A 12,729-nucleotide genomic window follows, 5' to 3' on the forward strand; every position below is an offset into this window, starting at 1 on the left:
CCAGCGATGGAGTAGAGTGGGGCGGGGCGGCCAGTGCGGCAGCACAGCCGGCCGCGGGAGGCGGGAGCAGGCAGTCCCACAGGCGCTAGTTTGGGCGGCTGGAGCAAGAATCGCCGTTGGATTAACATCTAACGGTCATTGTTGCTAGAATCGTTTGTGGACTATGTTGACAATGCCTTTCGTACACGTCAACCTAGTAGACCCACAAGTCAGCCTCCAAATCTGTCCCAAACAGCATAGAACCCGAAATTTCTAGCCAAATTCAAATTAATTAAAAAATTAAACATACCTTAATTTAAATCCAATGAAATTTTACCCGCACAAAAACAATGAAATTTAAAATATCAAAATCCAAAAGAAAAAGTATTTTGGAACTAATTGCATGTTTGCTATATTTTTTCACTTTACAGCCCATTAATTATTACTCATAGGCCATTTCTTATTACTTATAGCCCATTTTCCGGGCAAGCCTGAATGCATCCCTACTCGTATTGAAAGATTTCTCACCCAGGAGGGCGTAGAAAAGAAAGTAGGCCTACGTTGGTTATTCTGCAAAAAAAAGCTGGGCTAGCCATTTTCAGAAAGGAAAAAAGAAACTGGGCTGGTCATGTGGTAAATATGAAATAAAAGCCTAGGCTAGACGGGCCACAGCTCCCACACAATCCAGTTGATACCTGATAACCCACAAGTATAGGGGATCGCAACAGTTTTCGAGGGTAGAGTATTCAACCCAAATTTATTGATTCAACACAAGGGGAGCCAAAGAATATTCTCAAGTATTAGCAGTTGAGTTGTCAATTCAACCACACCTGGATAACTTAGTATCTGCAGCAAAGTATTTAGTAGCAAAGTAGTATGGAAGTAACGGCAACGGTAGCAAAAGTAATATTTTTGGGTTTTGTAGTGATTGTAACAGTAGCAACGGAAAAGTAAACAAGCAAAGAAAATATGTGAAAAGCTCGTAGGCATTGGATCGGTGATGGAAAATTATGCCGGATGTGGTTCATCATGTAACAATCATAACATAGGGTGACACAGAACTAGCTCCAATTCATCAATGTAATGTAGGCATGTATTCCGAATAGTCATACGTGCTTATGGAAAAGAACTTGCATGACATCTTTTGTCCTACCCTCCCGTGGCAGCGGGGTCCTAACGGAAACTAAGGGATATTAAGGCCTCCTTTTAATAGAGTACCGGACCAAAGCATTAACACATAGTGAATACATGAACTCCTCAAACTACGGTCATCACCGGGAGTGGTCCCGATTATTGTCACTTTAGGGTTGCCGGATCATAACACATAGTAGGTGACTATAGACTTGCAAGTTAGGATCAAGAACTCACATATATTCATGAAAAAATAATAGGTTCAGATCTGAAATCATGGCACTCGGGCCCTGGTGACAAGCATTAAACATAGCAAAGTCATAGCAACATCAATCTCAGAACATAGTGGATACTAGGGATCAAACCCTAACAAAACTAACTCGATTACATGATAAATCTCATCCAACCCATCACCGTCCAGCAAGCCTACGATGGAATTACTCACGCACGGCGGTGAGCATCATGAAATTGGTGATGGAGGATGGTTGATGATGACGATGGCGACGGATTCCCCTCTCCGGAGCCCCAAACGGACTCCAGATCAGCCCTCCCGAGAGAGTCTAGGGCTTGGCGGCGGCTCTGTATCGTAAAACGCGATGAATCCTTCTCTCTGATTTTTTCTCCCCGAACACGAATATATGGAGTTGGAGTTGAGGTCGGTGGAGCATCAGGGGGCCCACGAGGCAGGGGGCGCGCCCAGGGGGCAGGGGCGCCCCTACCCTCGTGGACAGGTGGAGGCCCCCCTGATGTGGATTCTTCTTCTATTATTTTTAATATTTTCCAAAAATATGTTCCGTGGAGTTTCAGGTCATTTCGAGAACTTTTGTTTCTGCACATAAATAGCAGCATGGCAATTCTGCTGAAAGCAGCGTCAGTCCAGGTTAGTTCCATTCAAATCATGCAAGTTAGAGTCCAAAACAAGGGCAAAAGTGTTTGGAAAAGTAGATACGATGGAGACGTATCAACTCCCCCAAGCTTAAACCTTTGCTTGTCCTCAAGCAATTCAGTTGATAAACTGATAGTGATAAAGAAAAACTTTTACAAACTCTGTTTGCTCTTGTTGTTGTAAATATGTAAAGCCAGCATTCAAGTTTTCAGCAAAGATTAGAAGTAAACATATTCACAATAACATTTAGGTCTCATGTTTACTCATATCAATGGCATAATCAACTAGCGAGCAATAATAATAAATCTCGGATGACAATACTTTCTCAAAACAATCATTATATGATATACTAAGATGGTATCTCGCTAGCCCTTTCTGAGACCGCAAAACATAAATGCAGAGCACCTTTAAAGATCAAGGACTGACTAGACATTGTAATTCATGGTAAAAGAGATCCAGTCATAGTCATACCCAATATAAATTAACGGTAATGGATGAAAATGACAGTAGCGCTCTCCAGCTAGTGCTTTTTAATAAGAGGGTGATGACTCAACATGAAAGTAAATAGATAGGCCCTTCGCAGAGGGAAGCAGGGATTTGTAGAGGTGCCAGAGCTCGGTTTTAAAATAGAGATAAATAATATTTTGAGTGGCATACTTTCATTGTCAACATAGAAACCAAGAGATGGCGATATCTTCCATGCTACACACATTATAGGCGGTTCCCAAACAGAATGGTAAAGTTTATACTCCCCCTCCACCACAAGCATCAATCCATGGCTTGCTCGAAACAATGTGTGCCTCCAACTAACAACATTTCCAGGGGGAGTTTTGTTTGCAATTATTTTGATTTAGTTTGCATAAAGCATGGGACTGGGCATCCCGGTGACCAGCCATTTTCTCGTGAGTGAGGAGCGGAGTCCACCCCTCTTGAGAATAACCCGCCTAACATGGAAGATACAGACAACCCTAGTTGATACATGAGCTATTCAAGCATACAAAACATAATTTCATTTGAAGGTTTAGAGTTTGGCACATACAAATTTACTTGGAACGGCAGGTAGGTGCCGCATATAGGAAGGTATAGTGGACTCATATGGAATAACTTTGGGGTTTAAGGGATTGGATGCACAAGCAGTATTCTCGCTTAGTACAAGTGAAGGCTAGCAAAAGACTGGGAAGCGACCAACTAGAGAGCGAGACAGTCATGAACATGCATTAAAATTAATAAACATTGAGTGCAAGCATGAGTAGGATATAATCCACCATGAACATAAATATCATGAAGGCCATGTTGATTTGTTTCAACTACATGTGTGAACATGTGCCAAGTCGAGTCACTTAAATCATTCAAAGGAGGATACCACCCCACTATACCAAATCACAACCATTTTAATAGCATGTTGGCACGCAAGGTAAACCATTATAACTCATAGCTAATCAAGCATGGCACAAGCAACTATAATCTCTAATTGTCATTGCAAACATGTTCATTCATAATAGGCTGAATCAGGAACGATGAACTAATCATATTTACAAAAACAAGAGAGGTCGAGTTCATACCAGCTTCTCTCATCTCAGTCAGTCCATCATATATCGTCATAATTGCCTTTCACTTGCACGACTGAACGATGTGAATAATAATAAGAGTGCACGTGCATTGGACTAAGCTGGAATCTGCGAGCATTCAATAAATAGGAGAAGACAAGGCAATATGGGCCCTTGGTTAAATCAACAATAATGCATATAAGAGCCACATTAACATTTTAATCATGGTCTTCTCCTATCGACGCTAAAGAAAAGAAATAAAACTATTTACACGGGAAAGCTCCCAACAAGCAAAAACAAGAACATGAAATATTTTTGGGTTTTCTTTTTAATTACCACTACTACAAGAAAAGTAAACTAGCTAAAGCTATTACTAATTTTTTTGTTTTTCTTAAGGTTTATCAAACACACAAGAAGAAAGCAAGAAAAAGAAAATAAACTAGCATGGATATTACAGTGAAAAAGTATGAGCACCGACATCTAGCAATGAGTGTGTGAACATAAATGTAATGTCGGTGGGAAATACGTACTCCCCCAGGCTTAGGCTTTTGGCCTAAGTTGGTTTATTGCCACGGATGGCCTGGTGGATATCCATAGTTGTAACCGGGGTTGTACTGAGATGCAGCGGCTATTGCATCGTGGGTTGCAGCTTGGAGGCGAGCTGCCCTCGTCCTCCTTTCGTACTCATTTGCCTCCTCTCCGGTTATAAAATATCTTCCTTTTGCCTGAAAGTCAAAGAGAGCAGGAGCAGGGAGAACAATATTGACAGGGTCACGCCTGTCAAAGATTAGTTGGTACTGGAGAGGTGGTTCATTCCTCTTGACAAACTGGTGGTGAACCATAGCATTAAAGTCTAGGTAAGTAGGAAGCAATTCAATTTCATCATCACGTATGGCTACACCAAGAAAATCAGCTAAGCGGGTTGCATAAATTCCACCAAAGAAATCTCCATTAAATATATTATGATGCAGCCTACGTGCAACAATGGCTCCCAAATTATAAGATTTGTCTCCTAACACAGCACTCCTAAGAATACTGAGGTCAGGGACACACATATGACATGCTTCATCTTTACCATTTATGCACCTACCTATGAAGAGAGCAAAATAATGTATAGCAGGAAAATGAATGCTCCCTATGGTAGCTTGTGCTATATCTCTAGATTCCCCCATAGTTATATTAGCAAGAAAATCTCTAAATTCAGATTTGCGAGGTTCACTAGCACTACCCCATTGTGGAAGTTTACAAGCAGTGGTAAAATCCTCTAAGTCCATCGTATACGATTTTTCATAAAGATCAAACAGGACAGTTGGAGAATTGCGTGAAGATGAAAAATTCAAACCTCCTCACAAAGGAACTAGTGAGATAGTGGTACTGGCGGCACTTTTCCTCCTCGAAGCTCACAAGATCAGCGTTACGCAAATATGCGTTAAATTCTTCCTTGATTCCCGCTCGATCCATAAAGTCCTCTGAAGGCCATTCACAAGGCCGCACTGGAGCGTTCCTTGGTGGCTCATCGTCAGCATGACACATTGCAAGCCTGGGTCCTTGCTTCCTTGAAGAACCACCTTGGTACATTTTCCTAAGCATATTTCTTCTTCTGAAAAATTTCTGAAATTTTTGGTAACTTCAAATAAAAGTGAGCCAAGCTCAACAAAATTGATAGCAACTACTCCTACAAGTGCCTAGAGACTATATCATGCATTAGAACTACTTGGAACCATATAAATTTGACATGCAAGCTCAAGAACATGGTCACCTAGGCAGCACAAATTTGCAATAAATAAAGCACTAGAACAAAAACTAATTGGACCAATGGAGGAGTCACATACCAAGGAACAATCCCCCCAAGCAGTTTTGTGAGAGGTGCTTTGAGCAAGGAGATCGAAAATCGCAGCCAAATGAGCTAGAACTCATGCTTGAGCTAGATGGTGATTTTTTGGGAGGAAGAAGAAGTGTGTGGGTGCAGGAATAAGTGGAGGGGAGCCACCGTGGGCCCACGAGGCAGGGGGCCCGCCCTGGACCCTCGTGGCCAGGTGCTTGCTCCCCCTGCTGTGTTCTCAGTGCCAAATATTCTCAATATTCCAGAAAAATCATATTAAATTGGCAGGGCATTTGGAGAACTTTTATTTTCGGGGTATTTTTATATTGCACGGATAATTCAGCAAACAGACAGAAAAAAACTATTTTTACTTTATTTCAACTAAATAATAGAAAGTAAAAGGAGGGTACAGAAGGTTGTGCCTTCTAGTTTCATCCATCTCATGCTCATCAAAAAGGAATCCACTAACAAGGTTGATCAAGTCTTGCTAACAAACTCATTCCGAATAACATGAAACCGGAGAAATTTCGAATAACACTATGTTACCTCAACGGGGATATGCCCATCCCCAATAATAAGAATATCATATTTCTTCTTGACAGTAGGAAGAGGAAATTCAAAACCTCCAAAAATAATTTTCGGAATTTTTCCAATAGAATTGATACTGTGGACTTGAGGTTGTTTCCTCGGAAAGTGTACCGTATGCTCATTACCATTAACATGAAAAGTGACATTGCCTTTGTTGCAATCAATAACAGCCCCTGCAGTATTCAAAAAGGGTCTTCCAAGAATAATAGACATACTATCGTCCTCGGGAATATCAAGAATAACAAAGTCCGTTAAAATAGTAACGTTTGCAACCACAACAGGCACATCCTCACAAATACCGACAGGTATAGCAGTTGATTTATCAGCCATTTGCAAAGATATTTCTGTAGGTGTCAACTTATTCAAATCAAGTCTATGGTATAAAGAGAGAGGCATAACACTAACACCGGCTCCAAGATCACAAAGAGCAGTTTTAACATAGTTTCTTTTAATGGAGCATGGTATAGTGGGTACTCCCGGATCTCCAAGTTTCTTTGGTATTCCACCCTTAAAGGTATACTTAGCAAGCATGGTGGAAATTTCAGCTTCCGGTATCTTTCTTTTATTAGTAACAATTTCTTTCATATACTTAGCATAAGGATTCATTTTGAGCATATCAGTTAATTGCATACGCAATAACATAGGTCTAATCATTTCAGCAAAGCGCTCAAAATCCTCATCATCCTTTTTCTTGGATGGTTTGGGAGGAAAAGGCATGGGTTTCTGAACCCAAGGTTCTCTTTCTTTACCATGTTTCCTAGCAACAAAGTCTCTCTTATCATAACATTGATTCTTAGATTGTGGGTTATCAAGATCAACAACAGGTTCAATTTCTACATCATTATGATTGCTAGGTTGAGCATCAACATGAACATCTTCATTAACATTATCACTAGGTTCATGTTCATAACCAGAATGTGTTTCAGCATCAGAAATAGAAATATCATTGGGATTCTCAGGTGGTTCAGCAATAGGTTCACTAGAAGCATGCAAAGTCCTATCATTTTTCTTTTTCTTCTTTTTAGAAGGACTAGGTGCATCTAAATTATTTCTCTGAGAATCTTGCTCAATTCTCTTAGGATGGCCTTCAGGATACAAAGGTTCCTGAGTCATTTTACCAGTTCTAGTAGCCACTCTAACAGCAAAGTCATTATTCTTACTATTTAATTCACTGAGAAAATCATTTTGAGCTTTAAGTACTTGTTTTACTTGAGTGGTAACCATAGAAGCATGTTTACTAATGAGTTTAAGTTCACCTTTAACTCTAGACATATAATCGCCCAAGTGTTCAAGCGTATCGGAATTGTATTTCAACTCTCTACCAATATAAGCATTGAAGTTCTCTTGTTTAACAATAAAATTGTCAAACTCATCTAAGCATTGTCTAGCAGACTTATAACGAGGAATATCACCTTCATCAAATATATAGAGAGAATTTACCTTTACTACCTGTGTCGGGTTATCCAGACCATGAGTTTCTTCAATAGGTGATGAATTAAGATCATATGTTTCTTCAACAGGCGGTAAATTTAGACCAAATATTTCTTCAATTGGAGGTAAATTCTTAACATCTTCAGCTTTAATACCTTTTTCTTTCATAGATTTCTTTGCCTCTTGCATATCTTCAGGACTGAGAAATAGAACACCTCTTTTCTTCGGAGTTGGTTTAGGAGTTGGCTCAGGAGCGGGCTCAGGAAGTGTCCAATTATTTTCATTTGTCAACATTTCATTCAATAGAATTTCAGCTTCATCCGGTGTTCTTTCCCTGAAAACACAACCAGCACAACTATCCAGGTGGTCTGTGGAAGCATTGGTTAGTCCATTATAAAAGATATCAAGTATTTCATTTTTCTTAAGAGGATGATCAGGCAAAGCATTAAGTAATTGGAGAAGCCTCCCCCAAGCTTGTGGGAGACACTCTTCTTCAATTTGCACAAAATTATATATTTCCCTTAAAGCCGCTTGTTTCTTATGAGCAGGGAAATATTTAGCAGAGAAGTAAAATCATATCCTGGGGACTACGCACACAACCAGGATCAAGAGAATTAAACCATATCTTAGCATCACCCTTTAATGAGAATGGAAATATTTTAAGGATATAAAAGTAGCGAGTTCTCTCATCATTAGTGAATAGGGTGGCTATATCATTTAATTTAGTAAGATGTGCCACAACAGTTTCAGATTCATAGCCATAGAAAGGATCAGATTCAACCAAAGTAATTATATCAGGATCAATGGAGAATTCATAGTCCTTATCAGTAACAAAGATAGGTGAAGTAGCATAAGCAGGATCATATTTCATTCTAGCATTCAGAGTTTTTTGTTTCGGCTTAGCTAATAATTTCTTAAGATCACTTCTATCATTGCAAGCAAGAAAGTCTCTTTTAGTTTCTTCATCCATAACATAACCCTCAGGCACAGCAGGCAATTCATATTTATTGGGAGAGCCTTCATCATCACTTTCATCAATATTATCAGTTTCAATAATTTCATTCTCTCTAGCCCTAGCAAGTTGTTCATCAAGAAATTCACCAAGTGGCACAGTAGTATCAAGCATAGAAGTAGTTTCATCATAAGTATCATGTATAGCAGAAGTGGCATCATCAATAACATGCGACATATCAGAATGAATAGAAGAAGCAGGTTTAGGTGTCGCAAGCTTAATCTAAACAGAAGGTGACCAGCAGATATAGATCCCAAGTGACTCCAAGATAGAGCTATGCTCCCCGGCAACGGCACCAGAAAATAGTCTTGATAACCCACAAGTATAGGGGATCGCAACAGTTTTCGAGGGTAGAGTATTCAACCCAAATTTATTGATTCGACACAAGGGGAGCCAAAGAATATCCTCAAGTATTAGCAGTTGAGTTGTCAATTCAACCACACCTGGATAACTTAGTATCTGCAGCAAAGTATTTAGTAGCAAAGTAGTATGGAAGTAACGGTAACGGTAGCAAAAGTAATATTTTTGGGTTTTGTAGTGATTGTAACAGTAGCAACGGAAAAGTAAATAAGAAAAGAACAATATGTGAAAAGCTCGTAGGCATTGGATCGGTGATGGAAAATTATGCCGGATGCGGTTCATCATGTAACAATCGTAACATAGGGTGACACAGAACTAGCTCCAATTCATCAATGTAATGTAGGCATGTATTCTGAATATAGTCATACGTGCTTATGGAAAAGAACTTGCATGCCATCTTTTGTCCTACCCTCCCGTGGCAGCAGGGTCCTAACGGAAACTAATGGATATTAAGGCCTCCTTTTAATAGAGTACTGGACCAAAGCATTAACACATAGTGAATACATGAACTCCTCAAACTGCGGTCATCACCGGGAGTGGTCCCGATTATTGTCACTTCGGGGTTGCCGGATCATAACACATAGTTGGTGACTATAGACTTGCAAGATAGGATCAAGAACTCACATATATTCATGAAAACATAATAGGTTCAGATCTGAAATCATGGCACTCGGGCCCTAGTGACAAGCATTAAGCATAGCAAAGTCATAGCAACATCAATCTCAGAACATAGTGGATACTAGGGATCAAACCCTAACAAAACTAACTCGATTACATGATAAATCTCATCCAACCCATCACCGTCCAGCAAGCCTATGATGGAATTACTCACGCACGGTGGTGATCATCATGAAATTGGTGATGGAGGATGGTTGATGATGACGATGGCGACGGATTCCCCTCTCCGGAGTCCCGAACGGACTCCAGATCAGCCCTCCCGAGAGAGTTTAGGGCTTGGCGGCGGCTCCGTATCGTGAAACACGATGAATCCTTCTCTCTGATTTTTTCTCCCCGAACACGAATATATGGAGTTGGAGTTGAGGTCGGTGGAGTGTCAGGGGGCCCACGAGGCAGGGGGGCGCGCCCCCACCCTCGTGGACAGGTGGAGGCCCCCCTGACGTGGATTCTTCTTCCAGTATTTTTAATATTTTCCAAAAATAAGTTCTGTGGAGTTTCAGGTCATTCCGAGAACTTTTGTTTCTGCACATAAATAACACCATCGCAATTCTGCTGAAAACAGCGTCAGTCCGGGTTACTTCCATGTAAATCATGCAAGTTAGAGTCCAAAACAAGGGCAAAAGTGTTTGGCAAAGTAGATACGATGGAGACGTATCAATACCCTTCTCCATCCCGAAAAAATAACTACGTACGCTACTGGGTCCCTACTGTAATCCTCACCATCTACAGTCATCTCCTTATTCCTCTCGGTTGTTGACCATGTTAACAACAACGGAGTGCGGTGCCACGGCGAGCGAACCAAGGCGGAGGACGATGGTGAGGCCTCGGACGGGAACGAACAGGAGCCGGAGAAGATGCATAGAGTTTTAGGGTGCGATGTGGCCATGATGCGTGCACGGCAGCACAGCCAACCGTGGGAGGCGGGAGCAGGCGGTCCTGCCGGCGCTGGTTTGGCTTTGGCGGCTGGAGGAAGAAGAGACTGAAGAAATACGACAGACATTGAATGCCAATCCAACGGTCAATGTTGGCACAATCGTTTGTTAACTAAGCCGACACCAAGTAGCATACTTTTTTATATATAGGAAGAAAAGAAAAACTGGGCTCGTTCGCCTGATAACATTCCCGAAATTGTGACCATTCGATCTTGCGTTGCAACTAAAACTGTGAGGAAAATGCGTTTGTCTACCGTCCTCCTCCCAGGAAATGTTTGCCACATAAGTGACTAGCACCCTTGGTTTTCAACCGAGAGGTCTTGGGTTTGAGTCCCAGGAACTCTCAATTTTTTCCTCCTTCCTTCCTTGCAAAAAAAGAAAGAAAATCAAAGACTTGAGAAGGCGTACAGAACAAGCTAGTATACAAGTAAAGAGACATTGCTGATTTTTAGAAAAAAGAGAGACATGTTCTTGTAGCTGGTTCGAATCCAAACCTAGACTATGACTATATATGGTGCTATGCTACTTTACAAGTAATGAAACTTACATATCCAATGTTTGCTTCTCCTCTTCTCTACTTACTCTGCCTAGCATCAGAAGCTCTGGCCGCAGCAACCATGTCCCCTGGCTGCTCGTCCACCTGCTCTTCAGCAGGCAACAACTAGATATGCGCCAAGTCGCCACCCGTACCATCGCCCGTGGATCTCATCACACCCCCATTGGCACATTCACCACAGCTAGTTGCTCATCGGAACCCACTGGCATTGGTGTGGTGCCATTGTTGCAAATCACGCAGAGTCATCCGTCGCGTCTCAACCACAATCCTCAACCATGGCCGAGTCTTCTACAAATGCCCGAATCATGGGTTAATAATATGTTTAAGTGTTGTTCTGCTTCTTTCAGTTGCTGATTTTTTTAATAGTTTGGTTGATGATCTTCCAATCTGATTCATGCAGAAAAGGGAAGATTCGTGTGATTTGTATTTTTGGGAAGTTGCTGATGTGGGGGAATGCAACTACGCTGATTATTTGGTTAGCCAAGGAATCCCAATACCAGCAGGTTGCGGTGTTGAACAAGTAACTAAAGGAATGACTAAAGAGCAAGATGCAGAGCAGAAGGTTAAAGACACTATTCCTCTGATCATGGCCAAGCAACAACTGCTGAACGACCTTGACAGCAATGAGGAGTTGAAAGAGCTTGTGAAGATAATGGGCAAAATCGATGTGCTGTGTAGGATGATTGTCTGTTTATTTGCAGTGTATGTAGCACTCGTGATGTATTCAGTGGCTATGACATGAGCACTTTGCGGAAACTAGTAACGAATGGAACCTGTTTAGCACGCTGGGCGTAGTGTTGTGAACATCTAATGATTTCTATTAACGGAAATCGGGGGGTATCCCTTTTTGCCCATAAATAAATAGCAGAGGCCCTTTTGCTAATAAATAAATGGGACAATTGCATTTTTACCCCTAGTTGGTTCCTACCCACGGGTTTTGCCCTTACTTTTCGAGCTTACTCAGTTTTGCCCTTACTTTTACCGTCGTGGTCCCTCGAATGCCCTTTGACCGTTGGACCAAAACTTTGAAAATTCAAAACTAATTCATATGAACTCAGAAAAATGCAAATAAGATATGAAAATGTTCAGATAAACATTACCTTTATGTGCATATCATTTGCATTCAGGACAAAAGCACCCTTTAAATGAGCTGAGGTAATTAATGGTATTAACATTATTAAAAATAAAAAGGTATAAACAATATTTTTTTCATGAATAAAAATTACATGCAAATGTAGGTGATGTTTTCTAAACATCCAGATATCTTATTTGCATTTTTCTGAGTTTGTATCATCTTGTTATGAATGGTCTAACGACTTGGATCATTATTTGGAAACTTCATAAAAAATGGATACGAACTCAGCAAAATGCAAAAAAGATATCAGGATATTCAGGAAACATCACCTACATTTGCATGTAATTTTTATTCATGAAAAAAATATTATTTATACCTTTTTATTTTTAATAATGTTAATAACATTAATTACCTCAGGTAGTTTAAAGGGTGCTTTTGTCCTAAATGCAAATGATATGCACATAAAGGTAATGTTTGTCTGAACATTTTGATATCTTATTTGCATTTTTCTGAGTTCATATGAATTAGTTATGAATTTTCGAAGTTTTGGTCAAACGGTCAAAGGGCATTCGAGGGACCTCGATGGAAAAAGAAAGGGCAAAACTGAGCAAGCTCGAAAAGTAAGGGCAAAAACCGTGGGTAGGAACCAACTAGGGGCAAAAATGCAATTGTCCCTAAATAAATAAATTAGCAGAGGCCCTATCGGGTCAGCTTTGTTCGCATTCGAAGACG

This window comes from Aegilops tauschii, unplaced genomic scaffold, assembly GCF_002575655.3.
Source record: "Aegilops tauschii subsp. strangulata cultivar AL8/78 unplaced genomic scaffold, Aet v6.0 Super-Scaffold_244, whole genome shotgun sequence".
Lineage (NCBI taxonomy): Eukaryota > Viridiplantae > Streptophyta > Magnoliopsida > Poales > Poaceae > Aegilops > Aegilops tauschii.